The following is a 25,161-nucleotide window of genomic DNA, read 5'->3' on the forward strand; positions in this document are numbered from 1 at the left end:
TCGACTCATGAGTCGACTCATGAGTCGACCCCTGCGACGGGAATTATCCGCAACGGCTAGTTTTTTGCCCATTTTAGTTGCCTTTAATGCTCACGTTAAATGCTCTAACGGCTCTTTTTCTGCCTAAAATGTTTTCCTTGTTTCTTAAAGCTATAAAAGGTTTCAAAAGGTAAAAACAAAAAGGGATCTACAATATACACGAGAGATACAAGAGATTTTGAAAGAGAAAAGCAAGAGCGTTCAAAAGGGCATTCAAGAGCATTCAAAGAGAAGGTTTTTCAAGCCAACTTTTCAACCTTGATCAAGAGCTCTTTCAAAGCCTTCAAGAAGCCTTCAATCAAAGCTCACCTATTCCTCAAGCATTCATTCAACTCTTCATCCACCTTGAGAAATCTAAAAGGGGCTTCTTCATTTGAGTAAAGTGTATTTAATGTTATATTGCTCATTTAAGGAGCTATTCTTGTACTTATTTGACTCTAAACTGTCTTACTCTTTGTGAGTAATTGTTCTTTTTTTGGAGGTTTCCAAAACAAGGAAGGTTGATCCGAACCTGAAATCGAAGTATATTGGGTTGGCTTGTACCGGAAAAAAGTGGACTAGCTTGGGATAGCTAGTATCGGAGTTTCCGACGTTTGTATTCGGGTTGAATACAAGTATAGTGGATTGGAATTCCCAAGTAGGAGCTTGGGGAGTGGATGTAGGTGCAAGGTTGCACCGAACCACTATAAATCCTTGTGTTTGTGGTGTGCTTTATTGTTTCTCTTTATTTCTTTATTATATCCTTGCATTCTTGCTTTAGTAATTAATCTTGAACTAAAGTCTTTCTCCTCATTCATCAAGCTTTTAACAAATACTTTTCATAAGTAATTAGTTAAGCTTAAATTCTTTAAAAACCCAATTCACCCCCCCCTCTTGGGTTGCATAGCTGGGCAACAAGTGGTATCAGAGCCCGGTGCTCTAGCCCTTCTTTGATCTAACAATCAAAGAGCCAAAGATCTATGGCAACCCATGTCGGTACTTCTCTAGCCGAGGGGCAATCTACCAACCGACCTCCACTTTTCAATGGGTCTAATTACACCTATTGGAAAGCTCGGATGAAGATATTCATACAAGCACTCGACTATGATATGTGGAGTATCATAGTGAACGGTCCTCATACACCCACCAAGATTATAGATGGTGAGGAGTCAACCAAATCCGAGAAAGAATGGGATGAGGTTGATAAGAAATTGGCACAATTAAATGCTAAAGCTATGAATGTTCTTTATTGTGCACTTGATGCAAATGAATTTAATCGCATTTCTACTTGTGCATCTGCTAAAGAAATATGGGATAGGTTAGAAGTAACCCATGAGGGAACAAATCAAGTAAAAGAGTCTAAAATAAATATGCTTGTGCATAAATATGAATTATTTAAAATGGAGCATGATGAGTCCATAACTGCTATGTTTACTCATTTTACTGATATAATTAATGGTTTGAAGAGTCTTGGCAAATCTTATACTAACAGTGAGCTTGTAAGGAAGATTCTCAGGTCATTGCCAAGAACTTGGGAAGCCAAGGTGACTGCCATCCAAGAAGCAAAGGACTTGAACACTCTACCTCTAGAAGAGCTTCTTGGATCCTTGATGACTCATGAACTTAGCATGAAGCAACATCAAGAGGATGAAGTCAAAAAGAAAAGAACCATTGCCCTCAAATCCACAGCTTCGCCTGATGATGAAACGGATGACACTGAAGATGAAGAACAGGATGAAGAGATGGCACTTATCACCCGAGATTTAAGAAGTTTCTAAGAAAAAGGAAACAGGGGATGAGAAAGAAGTCATTCACAAAAGGGAACAAAGCAAAGAGAAAGAGAAAGATCAACCCCTTATATGCTACGAGTGCAAGAAGCCGGGACATTTCAAATCCGAATGTCCACAACTGAAGAAAGGTCCCAAAAAGTTCAAAAAGAAAGCAATGATGGCGACTTGGAGTGCGAGTGATGACTCAAGCTCCGATGAGGAAACCTCAACAGAATAAGCCAACCTGTGCCTTATGGCACACGAAAATGAGGTAACTTCTGAATCCCCTAGTGAATTTACTTTTGAAGAATTGCATGAAGCATTCTATGATTTAATTGATGAATTAAAGAAACTAGGGATGAAAAATAAAGAACTGAAATTGGAAAATCAGTCCTTAGTGAAACAAGCTAAAAACCTTTCAATTGAAAAATCCACCTTGATTCAAGAAAATCAAAGCTTAAAGAATGAAATTAACAAGCTGAAACCTATAGTAGATAAGTTCACCTTAAGTTCAAACAAACTAAATATGATTCTTGATAATCAAAAAGCTGTATATGATAAGGCTGGACTTGGCTATAACCCCTTGAAGAAACAAAAATTTCTGAAGAATATTTATGTAAATTATTCAAGTAACAAGTCTACAAATATTACTTGTTTCAAATGTGGTAGAATAGGACATAAATCATACATATGCCTTATTAACAAATCTGCAAACACAACTATAAAGAAAATATGGGTTCCAAAAGGAACCATTTTGACTAACCTAAAAGGACCCAAGAAAGCTTGGGTACCAAAGATAAAAACTTGACTTTTTGCTTGCAGGTGTGTCTAGCATCCCAAGGAGGAAACAGGAAATGGTATCTTGACAGTGGATGCTCGAGACACATGACTGGTGATGAATCACAATTCATCACGCTTGATGCTAAAGATGGAGGGATGGTCACCTTTGGAGATAATGGCAAAGGAAAGATCATCGGGATAGGTAACATTGGTATCATTCCCTCCAAATACATTGAAAATGTTTTGTTAGTTAAAGGTTTAAAGCATAACTTACTTAGCATTAGTCAATTTTGTGATAAAGGGTATAAAGTTGTTTTTGAATCATCTGTTTGCATTGTGACTAGTCCTATTAACGATGGCATTAAATTTATAGGACATAGGCATGGCAATGTTTATATGGTAGATTTGAATGATTTAGCCAAATTAGACATGCAATGCCTAGTATCCTTGAATGCTAAAGTTAATGAGACTAGTTGGCTTTGGCATCGTAGACTTGCACACATAAGCATGCATTCTCTTTCAAAATTAATCAAGAAAGAATTAGTTCTTGGTTTACCAAAACTGAATTTTGAAAAGGATAGAATTTGTGATGCATGTCAATTAGGTAAACAAACTAGAGTTTCATTTAAATCCAAAAACATTATTTCAACTTCTAGACCTTTAGAGCTCTTGCATATGGACTTATTTGGACCAACTAGAACCACTAGTTTAGGAGGAAAACGATATGTTTTGTAATTATAGATGATTACTCTCGTTTTACTTGGGTTTTCTTTTTGGCACACAAAGATGAAACTTTTCATATTTTCACTAAATTTCACCGAAAAGTCACTAATGAAAAAGGGTTTTCAATATTAGAAGTGATCATGGAACTGAATTTGAAAATCAAGACTTTGAAAATTTTTATGATGAAAATGGAATTGGCCATAACTTCTCTGCTCCTAGGACACCCCAACAGAATGGGGTAGTTGAAAGGAAAAATAGAACCTTAGAAGAAATGGCCCGTACCATGCTTTGTGAAAGCAACCTTCCAAGATATTTTTGGGCGGAAGCAATTAACACAGCATGTTATATTTTAAATCGTGCTTTGATTAGACAATTTTTAAAGAAAACCCCTATGAACTTTGGAAAGGAAGAAAACCAAATATTGCATATTTTCATGTTTTTGGTTGCCGATGTTTTGTATTAAATAATGGCAAAGAAAGACTTGGTAAATTTGATGCAAAATCAGATGAAGCAATCTTTCTAGGTTACTCCTCCACTAGTAAAGCATTTAGAGTTTTCAACAAAAGAACTTTAGTAGTTGAGGAGTCCATACATGTTGTTTTTGATGAATCTAACGATCTTCCTTCAAGGAAGAATGAGGGTGTTGATGATGCAGATCCACTAATAGAAGGTATGAAGGAGATCACTCTGAAAGATTCAGCAACTCCAGAAGACAAGGATCAAGAAGACAAACAAGATGAGAGAGGTGAAGAAATTCAAGAACAACCTCAAGGTACAAATGACCTACCCAAGGAATGGAGGTATGTTCACAACCACCCTAAGGAGTTAATTATTGGTGATCCTATGCATGGGGTAAAAACCCGTTCTTCACTTAGAGATGTAGTTAATCATTGTGCTTTTGTATCTCATCTTGAACCTAAAACTTTTGAAGAAGCTGAAAATGATCATAATTGGATTAATGCAATGCAAGAGGAACTTAATCAATTTGAAAGAAATAATGTTTGGACCTTAGTATCAAGACCTAAAAATTATTCAATAATTGGCACAAAATGGGTCTTTAGAAACAAATTAGATGAGCATGGAAATGTAATTAGAAATAAAGCAAGACTGGTTGCTAAGGGATATAATCAAGAAGAAGGAATTGATTTTGATGAAACCTTTGCACCTGTTGCTAGATTAGAAGCTATTAGACTTCTACTTGCATATGCTTGCTTTATGAAATTCAAATTATTTCAAATGGATGTTAAAAGTGCATTTTTAAATGGATATATTGCTGAAGAAGTATATGTAGAACAACCCCCTGGATTTGAAAATCATGCTTTTCCTAATCATGTCTTTAGATTAAATAAAGCTTTATATGGATTAAAACAAGCACCTAGAGCATGGTATGATAGGCTAAGCAAATTTCTACTAAATAATGATTTTTCAAGAGGTAATGTAGATACAACCCTCTTTATTAAAAGAAATCAAAATGATATGCTAGTTATACAAATTTATGTTGATGACATAATTTTTGGGTCTACTAATGAATCCCTTTGTCAAGACTTTGCTAAGCTTATGCAGGGGGAGTTCGAGATGAGCATGATGGGAGAACTCACCTTCTTCCTCGGACTCCAAATCAAACAATCAAAAGAGGAAATCTCCATCACCCAAAGCAAGTACACCAAGGAACTACTCAAAAGATTTGGAATGGAGAACTGCAAACCAATTGGCACACCAATGAGTCCCTCATGTAAGCTTGACAAGGATGATGAAGGTAAATGTGTAGACTTAAAATACTATAGAGGTATGATTGGCTCATTATTATATTTAACTGCAAGTAGGCCTGATATCATGTTTAGTGTTTGTTTATGTGCTAGATATCTCTAATCCTAAAGAATCTCATTTGAATGCTGTTAAAAGAATCCTTAGATACTTAAATGGTACTCAAACTCTAGGGTTATGGTACTCTAAGGACTCACAAATTGATTTATTAGGATATTCAGATGCTGATTTTGCTGGATGTAAATTAGATAGAAAAAGCACAAGTGGAACTTGCCAATTTCTTGGAGTTAACCTAATCTCATAGTTTAGCAAGAAAAAAATTCGGTGGCACTGTCTACGGCTGAGGCCGAATACATTGCAGCGGAAGTTGTTGTGCTCAAATCTTGTGGATTAAGCAACAACTCGAAGACTTTGGAATCAAACTTAATGAAACACCAATAAGATGTGACATCACAAGTGCCATAAATCTATCTAAAAATCCAATTCAACACTCAAGATCCAAACATATTGAAATAAGACATCATTTTATAAGAGAACATGTTCAAAACAAAAATATAATTCTTGAATATGTTTGCACTGAAAATCAATTAGCTGATATCTTTACAAAGGCCCTTAGTGAGGATAGATTCTGTGAAATTAGGAGAAATCTAGGAATTCTAGATCCATATGCCTAAATTTTTCTCAATTTCCAAGAATTGATGTCAAAAATTCTTAGAGCTCAATTTCCAACATCTATCCTGGTCCCAAAAGCTCAAGTTTATCATTCTAAAAACTTATCTTTGAGCAAAACTCCTTCTCCCAAAATTTCAATTTTTTTGGAATTTATTCATATTTTTTCTGAATTTCTAACTTCATGAGTCGACCCCCATGAGTCGACTCAATGGCAAACTTGTTATTTCCTCAAACTTCCCACGGGCTCATTGTTTTTATATGGGATCCTGTTCGTGAGCCGACTCATCCTTTCATCTTCCTCCTTCCAAAAGCCGACTTCCCCATTTCCTTTTGCTCCAAATCCAAGGATCTAGCTCGAGGCACTTCTCCCTCCTCCTCTCCACCAAAAATCGCCACCTTGGAAAGGATTTTTGTGCTTTCTCCCATTGTTTGGCACGGTTGGAGCGTGCCCTAGCACTCCACCGTTCTTCCCAAATCCACCTCTTTTCTCCACCAAAATCCCTCTTCACTCTCTTGTGATCCCTCCTCTACTCATTCACTTGTTCCTCCAAGTCTCCTTGCTTGCTACTGTAGTGAATATGGCTCCGAAGATGAAGCTTCCCCAAAGAAGAAAGTCAGTCCGTGAGCTTGAAGAAAATGTCCGAAAGAAAAGGCAAGCTGCTCAGTCTTCCACTGCTCCCATTCCAGCTTCAGTATCTGCTCAAGGTCCCCCTCAATCCTCCTAAGCCCCAGTAAGAATCCTCTATCTGATAGAAAAGTTGAAACCGGGAAGAATATAGATTTTCGGTTCTTTGAAAAAGAGGGTTTTACATTTGCAACCAAGATTAAAAACCAAGGATGGGGTTTCTACTGCTCCCTTAAGGAAGTCACCTATGTTGACCTAGTTAGAGAATTCTACCAGAATCTACATTATGGAAATGGGTCAGTGACTTCAACAGTCAAGGGTATTGATATTTGCTTGGATTCTAGTATATTGGGAGAAATACTTCATTTGCCTAGTGAGGGTTACTCTTATATGGAACTCCCAGTAAAAGAAGAGGGGATCAGTGTTATTCTAGGGGAACTTATTCAGGGAGTTTAAATAAATTGGAAGCAAAGATTTTTCTATTGAGATGAGGATCCTGCATCAGATGGTAACGAAGCTCTTCTTTCCTAGGAGTGGTAGGCATGATTTACTTTCCAGCAGAGATGTTTGTATCATGTTTCATTCATCACTCAGACCCCCTGAACCTCCCTGCACTTATGATAGAGGCCATGAGAGAGTCTTTGAACAGATCCAAGGCACACTTGCCTTTTGGTATGGTCCTTACTCGAGTATTTAGGAGGTTTGGAGTCAGCTATGAGGGGGAGGCATCTACTAAGCTCTCTCATGTGGACACTTTCAACCAACACACCCTGCACCGAATGGGATTTACAAAGACTGATGGTGGTTGGATCAAGGGCTCTGAAGAGAGAGCTGAGGAGAGAGCTGAGGAGAGAGTTGAAGAAAGAATTGAAGATAGAGCTGAAGAAGAAGGTCCATCATCTCCTATCCATGACTTCAGGGCAGCATCACCAAATATCCAGTTCATTCCTGATACAGAGGCTGGCCCTTCAGAGTTTACTAGAATGCCCACACCAGTGTATCAGCCAGAGAGCAGAGCACCTCAATCAGAGTTCAGACTGGCTGACGATCAGATCGAGCAGATATCACAACGTGTGGCTTCTTTGCTATCTAGTCAGTGGAGCAGTACTACTTTTGCACCAGGAGCCACTTCTTCTGATCAGACCATGACTCCCCACATATCCACTGTGTTTCAGATGATATCAGATCAGTCCATCCGGATTCAGCAGCTTGAGGACACCGTCTGGAGACTGACTGGCAGAGTTCTTGACTTGCAGGGGCAAGTCCTTGCTTTGGCCCATCCTCAGCCACAGGAGTCCACTATTGAGGTCACAGACCTCACTGCAGAGACTGGCAGGCTCAGAGGAGCACTGGAGGGTGGATATGAGTTACTGAGGAGAGAGATTCGAGGATCGAGTGAGCATGCATCCACTCAGTTCACTGCTCTACTTCAGTCTGTTTCCAGAGCACTGAACGTACTTGATTCCATCAGACTCACCCTTTCTGTTCAGTCCTTAACCTCTCAGCATTCTCAGCCACCCAGTTTATCTCGCTCTCCTGCTCGTGCCAGAGGCAGATGGGGTAGAGGATGCACTTCTGATCGAGATCCATCAGCTTCTCATCCCATATCTGATGACTCCGATCCATGACTTGTCTTGATCATTACTAGATCCTAGGTGTTAGTGTCTTGTTCTAGGATCTGTATTTTGGGGCCATGTATTGACAATTAGCTGGTTGACTTTTATATTATGAACTATGTATTGAAACAATTATGGTTTTATGGTATCATCTTTTACTTATATTTCTACCTTTTGTAATGATGTCGATCATATTTTGGTTATATATATTCTCCTTGTTGAAATATTGTCTTCTCTTTGTTGTTGTTTGCTGTTAATAATTGCTGTATTAAGGGGGAGCAAACATCTATGATAAACTCTAACGGAGGAGAAATTAAAGAATGTTTCAGAAAAAGGAGGAGTTAACCATGTTTGATGATGTCAAAAAGGGGGAGAAATTAAACAAAAAAAATCCATCAAAAGCAAAACCATAAATTATGAGCAATTAAAGAAAAAGCAACCCATCAAAAGCAAAACTATAAATTATGAGAAATTAATGAATGAATTGGAGAATTTAAAGAACAATATCAAAAGTACAATGCTAAGTACAATGCAAATAAGTAACTTTTAAATTACTTCTTTACATATGCTCTGATTTGCTTTAAAAATTTAAATATGCTCTGATATACTTCAAAATTCCAACTTGCTCTGATACATCTTTTGAAATTTTATTTTCCTTGATACATCTTAAGAAATTCAACTTGCCTTGATACATCTTAAGAAATTTAACTTACTATGATACATCTTAAAATTTTTAACTTGCTCTGATACATTGTAAATTTTTTTATGATAACATTGTAAAATTGTTTTTCTTGCTCCGATACATTGCAAAATTTATTTTTCTCTTGCTCTGATACATCTTAAACTCAAAATGATCTAATACACTTTTCAAATCAACTCTTAAACATGCTTTGGCAACATAATTATTTTTTGCTCTGATGCTAAAACTAAAATCAAATGAGAATGAGCAAATTTTAAAATACAGCTTGATCTGATAACAAAAAAAGTTTTCTGCTCTAACACCAAAATCACATAATCCAATGAGCATATCTTCAAATCTTTAAGCAAATGGGCAAACTATTCTTGCATATGACCATTTATATCACATGCCAAAAGAATCATACTCTTTTCAAGCATATAAATCTATAATGCATTCACATAAATGCTTTTGTTCAAGTGTTTTGTCATCATCAAAAAGGGGGAGATTGTTGCTCCTAGATTGATTTTGATGATTACAAAGCAGATTGAAGGGATACAATATTTTTATTTGAAAAAGTCTTTATGCTCTTCAGGGGCAAAATCATAATTTTACTAAAATCCTGATTTGATAGTATCATTTGGTAGAACAAATGATTTGTAATCTATTGGTGAAAATTTCATTATTTTTGGACTTATATTTTTGAAGTTATGAATGTTTGAAGTGCATGAGTCGACTCATGAGTTAACTCATGGCACAATGAGCTGCTTGGCACGCTAAAATTTCCCTTGGCACGCTGGTTTTTTGGCTTGGCATGACCTGTGAGTCGACTCATGAGTCGACCCACAAGGCATGAGTCGACTCATGAGTCGACTTCTGCTGTTTTGGGCCAAAATATCCAGAAACCCAAATCTCTGGTTTTTGCAACAGAGGTCGACTCATGAGTCGACCCCTGAAGCATGAGTCGACTCATGAGTCGACCCCTGCGACGGGAATTGTCCGCAACGGCTAGTTTTTTGCCCTTTTAGTTGCCTTTAATGCTCACGTTAAATGCTCTAACGGCTCTTTTTCTGCCTAAAATTTTTTCCTTGTTTCTTAAAGCTATAAAAGGTTTCAAAAGGTGAAAAAAAAAAGGGGATCTACAATATACATGAGAGATACAAGAGATTTTGAAAGAGAAAAGCAAGAGCGTTCAAAAGGGCATTCAAGAGCATTCAAAGAGAAGATTTTTCAAGCCAACTTTTCAACCTTGATCAAGAGCTCTTTCAAAGCCTTCAAGAAGCCTTCAATCAAAGCTCACCTATTCCTCAAGCGTTCATTCAACTCTTCATCCACCTTGAGAAATCTAAAAGGGGCTTCTTCATTTGAGTAAAGTGTATTTAATGTTATATTCGCTCATTTAAGGAGCTATTCTTTACTTATTTTGCTCTAAACTGTCTTACTCTTTGTGAGTAATTGTTCTTATTTTTGGAGGGTTTCCAAAACAAGGAAGGTTGATCCGAACCTGAAATCGGAGTATATTGGTTGGCTTGTACCCGGAAACAAGTGGACTAGCTTGGGATAGCTAGTGTCGGAGTTTCCGACATTTGTATTCGGGTTGAATACAAGTATAGTGGATTGGAATTCCCAAGTAGGAGCTTGGGGAGTGGATGTAGGTGCAAGGTTGGCACCAAACCACTATAAATCCTTGTGTTTGTGGTGTGCTTTATTGTTTCTCTTTATTTCTTTATTATATCCTTGCATTCTTGCTTTAGGTAATTAATCTTGAACTAAAGTCTTTCTCCTCATTCATCAAGCTTTTAACAAATACTTTTCATAAGTAATTAGTTAAGCTTAAATTCTTTAAAAACCCAATTCACCCCCCCCTCTTGGGTTGCATAGCTGGGCAACAATATCTATAACGAAAATGGAACAAGCTCTGGCATGGGTGTTTTAATCAAAAGCATGCATACAACTTTCCCAAATACACAAACATAATAAGATTTCCAGTCAAGTAGTGTAACGGGATAGATGCAAAAAAAAAAAAACACATTCCTTTAATAACTACAATTTGAATAATTCTCTAAATAAAGATTAATGAATAGATCAATTATAATATACTAAATTTTAAAGTAATCATATATCCAACGTATAAAGGAAGGTTTCTAATCCAGAACTAATAGTTGCTCGCTTATCCGAGACTTTATCAATACTGCACGTGTGTATCAACACGTCAGGCTAACACCACCCTTGTTAGCTAGAAAAATAAAATTGACTATGTCGACTAAACACGCTGGGCTAGCACCATGCTTGCCAGCTAGGGTATCCAAAACATGGTGCATCAAGGCTAATACCAGCTAACTCTAGCTATAGTATTTTGTCAAAATTTTCTCCCATAAAATCTTATTATCATTTGCCCAAAACACAATTTATATCTTATTTTCTCATACAGAGATAACCAAATGAAACTCATCATCAATTTTATTTTTTCAAACATATCCATTGTTTTCATGTTCACTTTTCTTATCAATAGTTAATGGTATTCATATTATATATCAAAAGGGAAAGTTTAAAGGTGCCTATCCTAAGATTCACATAAGCTCTTGCAATTGAGAAAGTTAGAATATTTCCAAAGCTCTTTCATCATAAGAAATAAAATAAATTTTTAAGATATTCATTAAGATAGACATGCTGAAAATAAGATATTAAAAATAAAGTTTCAATTTAATGAAATTCCATAAAAGAGTGTAGCATATGATATATAAAACTTCATAGGAATAGATAAACTGAGATAAACATGTCAAAAGAGTTCAAAGGATATAAAATATATTATAGAGTATATTATCAACTCACTGCACAAGCTAAAACTAAGGGGGTCCAAGTTTATATTGCCTTGGAGCCAACCAAAACAATGGGAGGAGCTCCTAACGAATCTCTTATAGCTACTAGATCACCTTGGTATCTAATTCATTCAAAACACCCCATTTTGAGCTCTATTCCATTCCTATAACATTAATAAATACTGATGAATACACTTCAAGATAATTTATAAATGGAACTAGGCATATTTTGCTTTTAGACTAATTTCTTAACTCTTCTAATCCTTGCTTCATTCAATTCTATTTTCTCTGATTATAGTTAATTAAAATTTGATATGAACTTAAGAATTCCAACAATTCAGCTGTAATATAGTCTCATGACTTATTCCAATTCAACCAATACCAATTCTAAACTATTTGTTGAAATAATTTTCAACTGATTTCAGTGAATTCTGATAGCAGCACACTACTTTCTAATTCAAATTTAATCTATAAGTTAACTCATCAAAATTACTAAACCTAATAACAGTTACTCAAGATTCAATTTAAATTCAGTCTAAGATTGAAATTCTTACCTTCATTAGCTGAAACACTTCAGCTACTAACACAAGTACAATCTTCTCTTTCTTCTTTCAAAGGAGTTTACCACTAATTTATCCTTTTCTAGCTGACTTTCTTTTGATTTTTGGTTTAGAGTATGACCTTCCTCAACCTCTCTTCTTCTCTATTTCATTCTATTTTTGCTAGAGAATCAGAACAACCCTAAAACAAAAAAAATTGATGAACAACCCCTTAGAAAAATAAATTTTAAAAACTTACCTGGTTTGGTGTCAATTCGATGAATTAGCCAATAATAACTTGATTTTTTATCCTTTTATTTGCACAAAATAGTTGCTGAGTTGGCCTCTTGAAAATAGTTTTTAAATCCTAAGTTAAAGCATCTTCGTTTTGACCCGCCGCCCTACTATTCCTGCAGCTTAGTTGACTCAGTCTGAGACTGAGTCAGCTTAGTCCACAACTGAGTCGACTCAACCCAAAATTGGATCGACCCACCAATGTACCGCCATGATTCTTATGATAGCTTTTGTTTTCTGTGACCTAGCGATCCATTAATAAACTGAGTCAACCCAGTCTCCTAATTTTCTGAAACTGATTGCTTTCTATTTTCTGTGACTTAACCAACCCATTAATAAACTGAGTCAATCCAGTCTTCTGATTTTTTGAAACTGATTTAATTCTCTACTTATTTATATTTTTCTATTTTAAGTTAATGTCAACTTTAAAATATAAATGTAAATAAGAAAATATTTGAAATCAATAAAAATATCAAAAAAATTAAAATCCTTAAGAATAAGAAGTCAAAACTAGGATTTTAATTCAATTTTTTCCAAGCTCGAAACTTCTAAACCTTTTTTCTTTCAAACAAATAGGTTAAAAGGTTTCAAAAATTTATTAAAAATAATTTTGTGATTCACTAACATCCAAGGATCAATTACTGTCAATTTTAGTTTCAAAAAAATATATATTTTATATAACCTTCTACATAGATGCTAGTTTTCAGACTCAAAAAATTTTTAGAACCTGTAATGATAGTCAGTCACAATCGTGCCCAAATGGCTTCAATAATTTTTAGTAAGATAAGTTTAATTTAAAGTAGTTTATAATTGAGATTAAGTAGCTCTCAAATCAATCCTAGAAACTTAAGCTAATACAAAAGAAACCACATGTAATCTGAAAATTCTATACAAGATCGAGGTATTACGTTAGTGGACCATTGGTTCTTGATCTTGAATCTGAAATATTTTGGAGTAGATTTTTTTCGAAGCTTGTACTCCTTCAATCAATATCATTTCTCTACCGATTGAAAAGTTTGAGATTATTTATTGATATTGAAGATTGGAGTCATTGGCAATCTAATCTTATGATGGATTGATTAATTAAGAGTAGTTAAAATTTTGATAGAAAAACTTGATATTTTATTTAGAATTAAGATGTTGATTATTTTTTGTTTACATGAGATAGATTCAATTTAAATCATCTATAATAAGAATCAAGTCATGAGATATTGAACCATATTCTTGTGATAAGATCTAATAAAGGAACAAATTTATAAATAGAATACATTGAAACTTGAAAATGAGATTAGGATGTGAAACCTTGAAGTTCAAAAATCTTTCCTAGGAAATTTTAGGATGAATTTTTTTTTAATGGGAGATAGTGTAATACCCTGAACCTAATTCAGACCCAGCCATCCAGAATAGAGCCCAAAAAAGGCTGGTGCATGACTTTTAAAGCAAAAAAAAGAAGAGAATGAGAGGAAGAAGACTCCTAATGGGAGTCTTCTTATTTGATTAGAGACAAGTTAGTGCTCCTCTCTATAAAAGAAGATGTCCCTCCCTTTCATGACCATCCACTACCATGACCCCTATCCCTCGCATCTTACTCCCTTTATTTATTTATTTATTTTTTTATTTTTGGATGACCTTCTTGTGCCTAGTGAAATCATCATCAAAGTCTGCTAGAGATGAGGTAAATCTCTTAAAAATCCTTCTCTTCGATTCCTTCTTGAATTTTTGACTAAAATTTTCATGATTTACTTTTTCATTTTCTTAAGTTAAATCAGATCTCAAGTGCCCTATTTTTTTATTGCCCATGTTGCCTTGATTTCTAATGTCGTTCGACACCGTTGATCATCAGATCGAGGGTACTCGATTGCATCACCTTGGGCCGCATCTTCGACCACCATCTTCTAACAAAGCTAAACCTTTTTAGCTCGGGGAAGCAATGGATTCATGAATCTCGTATTTTCATCATTTTACCATGGGTTTTTGGGATTTTTTGGTGATGATAGTTGCTATCGATAGTCGGTCAAGGGACGTTCGACTACGCTGCCAGGACTTACATCCTCATTGACAGCCATCATAGCCTTGAGCCCCCGATTTTTGGGAAAGATAGGGAAAAGTATGTCCCCTAATCCACCAATGAAGAAGAGAGAAAAAAGAAGAAAGAAAGAAGGAAGAAAAGAAGAAAAAGAAAAAAATGAGAAAATGAAAAAAAAAGAGGAAAGGAAAAGAAAAGAAAAGAAAAGAAAATGGACTTTCTCCTTATTGACTCTACAATTGATTTTGATAATTATAAAATATTGAGTAATTATGGTACTAATCATATGTTTTAAGAGTGGATGTAGGATTTTGTAAATACTTACAATAAAAAAATCATCTATAAAGGAAATCCTCTCAAGTTAGTAAATCAAAATACTTCAAATAATAGATTTTTTTATGTTTGGTCAAGAGGAGTTGACTCCTGAGGGTGAAGAGTCAACTCTAGCATATTGCAATGCTCCATACAATCGATGAGTCAACTCATGAATAGTAAGAGTTGACTCTTTTAGAAAAGATAGAAGACTATAATTTCAAAATTTTACAAGAGCTGACTCATGGATTCTACGAGTCAACTCATTTGGCAATTAGAGTTGACTCATGAAGATTGTGAATCAACTCGCAGTATGGGACTGCACTAATGGCTAGATTTCTATACTACTTAATAACTAATTTTTTTGTTCCAATGGCTATTCTCTCTTCCAATGGTCGAAGCTCATTCTCCAACTTCTTTTAAGTCTATTAAAGCCTAGAGAATCAATTGAAAAGCAAGAGGAAAAGGATTGAAAAGAAAATCTATAAATTTGTGAGAGCTATATCGAACACCTTTGAGAAGAGAAAAAGAGAAGATTTTTTTATATAGATTTTAATGAGCTTTTAAGAGCAATTTTCTCTATCATTAATAACATCCTCCCAAGCTTCAAAGAAGAGAAGTCAATCATCAAAAGAGTAACTCTTCATCAATTTTCTATAAGCTAAAATGAGTTTTCATTTTCTGTTTTATTTGTACTTAAACTCTTATGCCTTATATCTTTGGGTTTTCTTTACAAGTTTCTTTAGAGTGCAAAAAACTTGAGTTAGGCCCATCCTAGATCGAAATTAGATATTATAAGTTTTGGTTGGTGAGCCTAAAAAATTAATTGGATAGATTGTGAATCTAAAAAATAATCAGTGTATAGGTTGTAGTTGGTGATGTTGGGAAATGTGTCCCAAAAAACCAATCGTCAAGCTGTTGACGGTTGAGCAACCAAGTATTGTAATTGATTTGTTAATAAATAAAATATATTTGGCATCTTCATCATAAGCTTTCATCTTCTAATGAACTCCGTTGTTATGATGAAGTCCTTAGGACTATTTAGGTTCGATAAAGAGAGATTTATCGATTAGTCCTTAAAACTGTTCACGATCAAATGATAGGCTGTTAATAAGGACGACAGCTTCTATCGAGCATAGGTCGCTGTAGGCCATATGGGTTGGTTGTCCTCTTAACCAAGGAGTGTGGAGACACGGTATGGCATACAGGTGAGATGTAAGGGTACATCATCATTGAACGTGACCAACTCCAGAGCATTCTGCTGTCGAGAATGTCTCTGATGGGATATAGGTATAAGTGTCCCTTAGACTTGAGATCGCCTCAGTGACTTGCAAACAACTCACTGTGCTTTGGTACTGGACTAACTGAATTTTTAATTCAGGGATGGAAGGCTTCTGGGCACAGTCAAGTACTTGCGAAGTCAGGTGTGATCGAGATGGGATTGACCACTCCAAGAGTTGGAGAAGAATGAGTCGCTGTATTTCAATTTAGCAAAACCTTGGCCAGGGTAATCCATCAGATAGATTTGATATTTTGAAATACAATGTGGACAACCTGATCAGAGTTAACAGTTAAACTCTGGGGTGTCCTATGATCATTTTGGTCAAGGGGATGAATTATATGAAAACTATATCCGCATGGGTTCTAAGGATGTTGTTCTACACATTCGACCTATCCGGTCGTCGGGTACCATTGCTAGATGGTCACTTCGATTGGTATAGGAATTTGTTCCTATGCTACCGGCTTAGGTTCGGACCTATGAGATCACACACATTAGAGTTCATGATCCGATCAGATGGTTGATCAACGATTAAGAATCGTTCTAGGGTTAAATGATCAATACGATTGACATTTAACCCAGTGCAAGTGTTACAGGAGGATCGATTAGCAATTCGATTGCTAATTGGCTTAATTTGATTAAGCCAATGGGCTGAGATTAAATCTAATTAAATATAATTTAATTAGATTTATTTTGGGCTTGATTGGATCAAGTCCAATTGGTTTATTGGATAAGCCAAGTGCAAGAAAAAACTAGTCCTAGTTCAACTAGGACTTGGGTCAATCTAATTTCTAATTTGATTAGAAAATTAAATCAGATTTAAATCTAATTTAATCTGATTAAATTAGGTTCTTAATTGGGTTAAGACCTATTTTAATTGGGTTGATTAATTTTGATTTGATTTGGTTTGGAAACCAAATTAAAACAAGTCATAAGACAGAATCCTAGTAAGACTAGGATTCCACCTTGCGCCACATAAGCCTTCTCCACGCCCTCTCTCTTATTCAATGCCAATCTCCACTTATTTTGTGCGACAAAAGCCCTCTCTCAGATCTCTCCCACGTTCACAAAAGGTCTCCTCTCTTCTTTCTTACATGGAAGGTGGTTTGGATCAAATCTAAAAGGAATAAGTTTGGATTTCGAATTCTATGAGATAGAGTTTTAGAAATCCAAAACTCTTTCAATTTTGCACCGAATTTATCCAAATTTTTTTTGAAATTTTTGTGGATTTTAGGGTATACATTGTGCACCCTTTTTTGGTAATCCATGTACAAAAATATGAAGGAGGTGCTCAAGAGTTGGGCGTCCCTTAACTTGCCATGTTTGGATAAGCCTTGACTAGGTGTTTGACCTAGACAAGGACTCTATTATATCTCTCTATATAAGATGAGTTTCTTCATGAAATTTTAGGATAAATAGAGATTTGAGAGACCTTTGTGCCATCCAAAAATCAGAGAGAAATACCTTTGGGTCGTGGATATATAAAAGATGCAAGTTTGGGTGTCTAGAGAGAAAAATGTGAAGAAGAAGAGGGTCTTCTTCTTGGTTTTTTGTTTTCATATCTTTCTCTCTCCATCTTGAGTTTCCTGAGAGTGTCTCAGATCTAAAACTCCTCCTTCTACTTTCCATCTTTGGAAGAGTCCAAATCAAGAAGAAGGAGGCACCTGATCAACCATCAAAGAAGGATCAACGCAGTACTAGCATACTGTGCTGATTTCCTAAAGTAGACTTCTGATCGAGATTCGTGGGCTCGTGTGGACGACTCCTAGATGTCGGACACGTGTGTGGCTTGCAACATCATCCTCAAGCCCAGATCAGCAAGGTTAGAAATCTAACTTGCAAGGTAATAGATCTGATCTATTGTTTAATACATACATTAGATGTAGTATAGAAACATGTTGATATGATCAACATGTAGTTCATGCTATATTTATATATTTTAATTTTTGATTTAATATCATATAATAATCATATAATAGGATCTTAGATCTAGGGATTTTTTGATCTTAGAAAATAAATTTTGATTTATTTTAGACTTCCGCTGTATGATCTTGAAAAAGTTTCAAGATCTAACCCTCTTTTTCAAGATCCAGCCCTTTTAATGGTTCCTTCAATTGGTGTCAGAGCCTAGGTTCTTTATTACATGATTATTTATACATGCTTAGATTATTTTTTAGATTAGATCTAATTTATAATCTAATTATTAAATCTAAAATTAAAATTTTAGATCAATCACAAACTGCAAGGTTGTCCTGCTGTAAGGTTTACCCCTTACAGTGCAAAGGTTGTTCTAGTTTGTGTAGATCTATCTTTAATCATAAATTTATTAGATATGATCTAGATTAAATTTATGATTTATTAGATTTAAAAGATATTTAAATCTGAAATAAAATCTCTTTGTTAATAATTTTTGTGCAAAAAAAATGTTTAAAGTTGAAATTGTTTCAATTACATGAACCTGTTTAGATTAGATCTAAAGTAGTTTCATGTTTATTTCACTTGCATCTTGATTATGAATCAAACATGCAATATGGTTGGTAGAATCATATTGTAAAATTATTTTATAAATATGAAAATTATTTTTTGAAAAGCGAACCCAACCCTCAGCCCAAAACTTAATTAAGAATTAAGAAGTTGTTTGATTAGGTTCTAGGATTGTGAATTGAAGAACCTAAGACACAAATCATAACACATTGGGTTAATGGGTTAGTGGAAATTAGGTCCATTAATTGGGTTAGACCTATGGTTAGATTAAAGATGGACTTAATTAGAGAATTGACTAAATCTAATCAATTGTTGTCTTAGATTAGGTCAAGGATTCTCTAGATCAATTACAATAGTTGTAGTTGGTCAAGTCCATGTCTTTAACGAGAACCAAATAGACTTGATTCTTGGCTAAGTGTCTAGCACGAACTGTTAGGTTGATCTAATCGAAACTAATTAAACCAGTTGGTGTCTAAGTAAACCAGACCGGTGGTTTTTAATTGGGAGCCCGCTTACCTGGCCATTTCTGATGGTGTCTAAGGCAAGCTTTGGCAGACCCTCCCACTGATCGAACTTACCTGCCTCTTGGTGAAATTATATTTTGATCGGATCACTTGACTATTCGAGCTGACCCATGTCAGCTAGGTAAATCAGTGTGACTGATTTAGGTGCTCCTAAACCAGCCCTGGTCTCCCTTAAGCTGACTTGGTGAAGCCAGTGGGAGGATCATGATAAGCTGGTTCATCTGACTTCATCCTCTATATTATTTAAATCTCTAAAATTATTAGGTCCTTAAAATGATAAAGTTATGGAGATAACTGAGTCATAGCCTCCCATTAAGGTGTTTGATAATGAGTCCATGAACTCAATAATCATTGCAGACCCAAAGGCCTGGTGCTTGTTGACTAATGGAATTATCACTCATCATATGACGACTTGGAAGTTCTCTCTAATGGTGGTTAGGTGAGCCAACCAAAGTTGGGCTTAATCATTCATTGGTTAGATACACCAAGTATGATCATGTTAATGGTTGGACCTAACCGGATCCTTACAGTGGAGGCCAAAGCCTACTGATTAGGTTTCTGGGGCAAAATTAAAATTACTAAAAATTATTTAGAGAAATAATTGTTATGAACCTACCCTTAGATGTACATGGGTTGACCAACCAAAGTTGGGCTTGTGTGCAGTCTAAGTGGATTCTAGTACCCGCTAAGGAATTAGGGTAATTTCTTGAGTTGGAGGTAGAGGCTACCAATTCGAATAAAATAGTGGGAGAAACCTTTTGATTAAAGTCCAAATCTTTAGGTTTAATGAATCAATTACTAATTAGATTATGGTTCTCCTTTGTGTAAATATAGCCACTTCCCTATCGCTCCGATCATTGTTGGACAATGATAAGTTGGTGGGATCCAACTTCGGTAGCTGGTACCGAAAGTTGAAGATAGTCCTGGAGCATGAACGGATCCTATATGTGATAATGGATCCTGCACCTGAGGAGCCAGCTGTCAATGCACGTGGAACAGTCAGAGACACTTACCAGAAGTGGCTCAGTGACCGGACCATGGTGCACTGTATCATGCTGGCTGCCATGAGCGATGAGTTCAGTCACAGATTCGAGATGGCTCAGCCAAAGGACATGCTTCAAGTGTTGGAGGATGCCTTTGGCATACCCGATGACATAGAGAGGCACAAGACTAGTTGTGCCATCTTCAACGCCAAAATGCAGGATGATGCCTTTATCACTGATCATGTATTGTACATGATCGAGCTAATGGAATGATTGAGCAAGCTCGGCTTTCCCTTGCATGAGCAGCTTGGGAAAGATGCAATACTGAACTCGCTGCCCAAGTCTTATCTCCCATTCCTCACTCATTATAGAATGACAAAGCCTGAAGATAACTACCACTGGTTACTGGGGTTGCTTCAGAACTTTGAGAAGGATCACCAACTTCACAAGGAGTCGGTGAACTTAGTGGGAGGTTCGTCTTCTGGTTCTCAACCTTTTAAGAAAGGAAAGAAGAACAAGAAGAAGAAAGTCAAGAAGGTGCAAGTTCAGGCTGGGACATCTGTGCAGAGCCAGATCAAAAATATCAAGCCTGATAAGAGTCTATTCTACTGGCAAGCACCCTAGATTAGATATGTGTCAGATATCTACTTATGGCACTGTAGGCTAGGTCATATAAACAAGAACAGAATAAACAGGTTGACTCAAGAGGGAATCCTCGAAGTTAGTGATTGTGAATCACTTCCAACCTGTGAGTCCTGTCTTCTTGGTAAAATGACCAAGTTACCTTTTACTGGAAAAGGTGAGAGAGCTACTGAGCTCTTGGGCCTAGTACATACTGATGTATGCGGGCCCATGAGCACCAGTGCTAGAGGTGGATATTTCTACTTCATAACTTTCACGGATGACCTATCCCTATATGGATATGTCTATCTGATGAAATATAAGTCGGATTCATTTGAAATATTCAAACGATTTCGAAGTGAAGTAGAAAAACAAACTGGAAAAAGTATTAAAACTCTTCGATCTGATCGAGGAGAAGAATACCTTTCTAGTGAGTTTCTCACATATCTAAGAGAGAATGGGATTCTCTCCCAATGGACTCGTCCAGGAACACCACAGCATAATGGTGTGTCTGAAAGGAGGAATCAGACTCTGTTAGACATGGTCCGATCCATGATGAGTTTTGCTAGCTTGCCGATATCCTTCTGGGGATATGCACTCGAATCGACCTGTTATCTATTAATAAATAGGGTTCCAAGTAAGTCTGTAATTAAGACTCCATATGAGATATGGATGGGACGTAAACAGCACTTTCACACCTTAGGGTCTGGGGGTGCCCAGCCTATGTCAAACGATTAGTCACAAAAAACTTGGACCTAGGTCTGACAAATGCTCATTCATAGGGTACCCCAAAGAGAAAAAGGATATTTTTTCTACCATGCTGATGAACAAAAGGTGTTCGTCAGCCTTAAGGCAATTTTTTAGAAAAAGAGTTCCTTGGTGAAGGAACCGTTGCCTCTAAGATTGAACTTGATGAAGTTCAATAGGTAGAAGGATCGACACCAATAGCTGAACCTGAGTTTGATATGATTAGATCATATCCGAAGCCCAATGTACCTGCACCATTAAGGCGATCTGGTAGAGTACCGCGTCAACCGGACAGATACTACGGTTTCTTGGTCCGGGATGGTGATCCCATCGAACTTGATGAGAATAATGAGGATCCGATCACCTATATGGATGCAATGCAGAGACCTGATTCTGAGAAATGGCTTGAAGCCATGAAATCCAAAATGGAGTCCATGAAGGTCAACGATGTATGGACATTGGTTGACCCACCTGAAGGGGTTAAACCCATTGGGTGTAAATGGGTCTTCAAAAGGAAGAGGGGCGCAGATGGAAAGGTGGAGACCTATAAAGCCCGTCTGGTAGCCAAGGGGTATCGTCAACGTTATGGTATTGACTATGACGAGACATTTTCCCTTGGCAATGCTTAAATCTATTCGGATATTGCTTGCAATAGCTGCCCATCTGGATTATGAGATCTGGCAGATGGATGTAAAGACAGCTTTCCTGAATGGAGAGCTGACTGAAGAGGTGTATATGATACAACCTGAAGGGTTTACATCCACAGATGAGTTCAAGGTGTGCAAGCTTCAGAGATCCATTTATGGACTGAAGCAAGCTTCTCGGAGTTGGAACATGCGTTTTGATAAGGTGATCAAAATGTATGGCTTCATTAAGAATGGAGAAGAGCCCTGCATCTATAAATGGGCAAATGGTCCAGTTATGGTATTCCTTGTCTTGTACATGGATGACATTCTCTTAATCGGGAATGACATCCCCGCACTACAGGGAATAAAAGTTTGGTTGTCATCACAGTTCTCCATGAAGGACTTGGGTGAAGCATCTTACATCCTAGGGATGAAGATCTATAGGGATAGATCTAAAAGGATCTTGGGTAATCCCAGTCCATGTACATAGACACTGTGCTGAAGAGGTTCAACATGGAGAATTCCAAGAAGGGCTATCTACCGATAGGCCATGGAATTTCTCTCTCTAAGAAGGATTGTCCGACAACTCCTGAAGAGAGAGAGCGTATGAGTAGAGTCCCATATGCTTCAGCCGTGGGATCTATCATATACGCCATGACATGTACAAGACCAGATGTGGCATACCCACTAGGAGTAGTGAGTAGATACCAATCTGATCCTGGAGAAAATCACTGTAAAGTGGTTAAAACCATCCTTAAGTATTTGAGAAATACTAAAGACCAATGGTTGATTTATGGCGAGTCAGATCTGAAACTTATGGGGTTCACAGACTCCAGCTTCCAATCTGACCATGATGACAGCAGGAGCGTGTCGGGTTATATCTTTACTCTGAATGGTGGAGCCATCTGCTGGAAGAGTTTCAAGCAGCATACTGTGGCAGACTCTGTTTGTGAAGCGGAGTATATCGCAGCATCAGATGCCGCGAAGGAAGCTGTGTGGCTGAGAAAATTCATCAACGAGCTCGGAGTAGCACCCTCCCTCGATGGTCCGGTCCTGCTCTATGCGACAGCACTGGTGCCATAGCTCAGGCGAAGGAACCCAAAGCACATCAGCAGATGAAGCATATCTTGCACCGCTTCCACCTGGTCTGAGAGATCGTGGATCGAGGTGACGTCGACCTTCAGAAGATCGATGGAAAGGAGAACCTAGCCGACCCCTTCACCAAAGCCCTGACGATAAAGGAGTTCGACAACCAAAGTCGAAGATGGATATTAGATACTGTGCCGAGTGGCTTTAGGACAAGTGAGAGTTGTTGGGAAATGTGTCCCAAAAAGCCAATCGTCAAGCTGTTGACGGTTGAGCAACCAAGTATTGTAATTGATTTGTTAATAAATAAAATATATTTGGCATCTTCATCATAAGCTTTCATCTTCTAATGAACTCCGTTGTTATGATGAAGTCCTTAGGACTATTTAGGTTCGATAAAGAGAGGATTTATCGATTAGTCCTTAAAACTGTTCACGACCAAATGATAGGCTGTTAATAAGGACGACAGCTTCTATCGAGCATAGGTCGCTGTAGGCCATATGGGTTGGTTGTCCTCTTAACCAAGGAGTGTGGAGATACTGGTATGGCATACAGGTGAGATGTAAGGGTACATCGTCATTGAACGTGACCAACTCCAGAGCATTCTGCTGTCGGAGAATGTCTCTGATGGGATATAGGTATAAGTGTCCCTTAGACTTGAGATCGCCTCAGTGACTTGCAAGCAACTCACTGTGCTTTGGTACTAGACTAACTGAATTTCTAATTCAGAGATGGAAGGCTTCTGGGCACAGTCAAGTACTTGCAAAGTCAAAGTGTGATCGAGATGGGATTGACCACTCCAAGAGTTGGAGAAGAATGAGTCGCTGTATTTCAATTTAGCAAAACCTTGGCCAGGGTAATCCATCAGATGGATTTGATATTTTGAAATACAATGTGGACAACCTGATCAGAGTTGATAGTTAAACTCTGGGGTGTCCTATGATCATTTTGGCCAAGGGGATGAATTATATGAAAACTATATCCGCATGGGTTCTAAGGATGTTGTTCTACACATTGACCTATCCGGTCGTCGGGTACCATTGCTAGATGGTCACTTCGATTGGTATAGAAATTTATTCCTATACTATCAGCTTAGGTTTGGACCTATGAGGTCACACACATTAGAGTTCATGATCTGATCAGATGGTTGATCAATGATTAAGAATCTTCTAGGGTTAAATGATCAATACGATTGACATTTAACCCAGTGCAAGTGTTGCAGGAGGATCGATTAGCAATTCGATTGCTAATTGGCTTAATTTGATTAAGTCAATAGGTTGAGATTAAGTTTAATTAAATATAATTTAATTATATTTATTTTGGGCTTGATTGGATCAAGTCCAATTGGTTTATTGGATAAGCCAAGTGCAAGGAAAAACTAGTCCTAGTTCAACTAGGACTTGGGTCAATCTAATTTCTAATTTGATTAGAAAATTAAATCAGATTTAAATCTAATTTAATATGATTAAATTAGGTTCTTAATTGGGTTAAGACTATTTTAATTGGGTTGATCTAATTTTGATTTGATTTGGTTTGGGAAACCAAATTAAAAACAAGTCATAAGACAGAATCCTAGTAAGACTAGGATTCCACCTTGCGCCACATAAGCCTTCTCCACGCCCTCTCTCTTATTCAACATCAATCTCCACTTATTTTGTGTGACAAAAGCCCTCTCTCAGATCTCTCCCACCTTCACAAAAGGTCTCCTCTCTTCTTTCTTACATGGAAGGTGGTTTGGATCAAATCTAAAAGGAATAAGTTTGGATTTCGAATTCTATGAGATAGAGTTTTAGAAATCCAAAACTCTTTCAATTTTGCATCGAATTTATCCAAATTTTTTTGAAATTTTTGTGGCTTTTAGGGTATATATTGTGCACCCTTTTCTGGTAATCCATGCATAAAATATGAAGGAGGTGCTCAAGAGTTGGGCGTCCCTTAACTTGCCATGTTTGGATAAGCCTTGACTAGGTGTTTGACCTAGATAAGACTCTATCATATCTCTCTATATAAGATGAGTTTCTTTATAAAATTTTAGGAGAAATTAGAGATTTAAGAGACCTTTCTTCCATCCAAAAATTAGAGAGAAATACCTTTGGGTCGTGGAGATATAAAAGATGCAAGTTTGGGTGTCTAGAGAAAAAAATGTGAAGAAGAAGAGGGTCTTCTTCTAGGGTTTTT

The sequence above is a fragment of the Elaeis guineensis genome, chromosome 9 (genome assembly GCF_000442705.2).
Source record: "Elaeis guineensis isolate ETL-2024a chromosome 9, EG11, whole genome shotgun sequence".
Taxonomy (NCBI): domain Eukaryota; kingdom Viridiplantae; phylum Streptophyta; class Magnoliopsida; order Arecales; family Arecaceae; genus Elaeis; species Elaeis guineensis.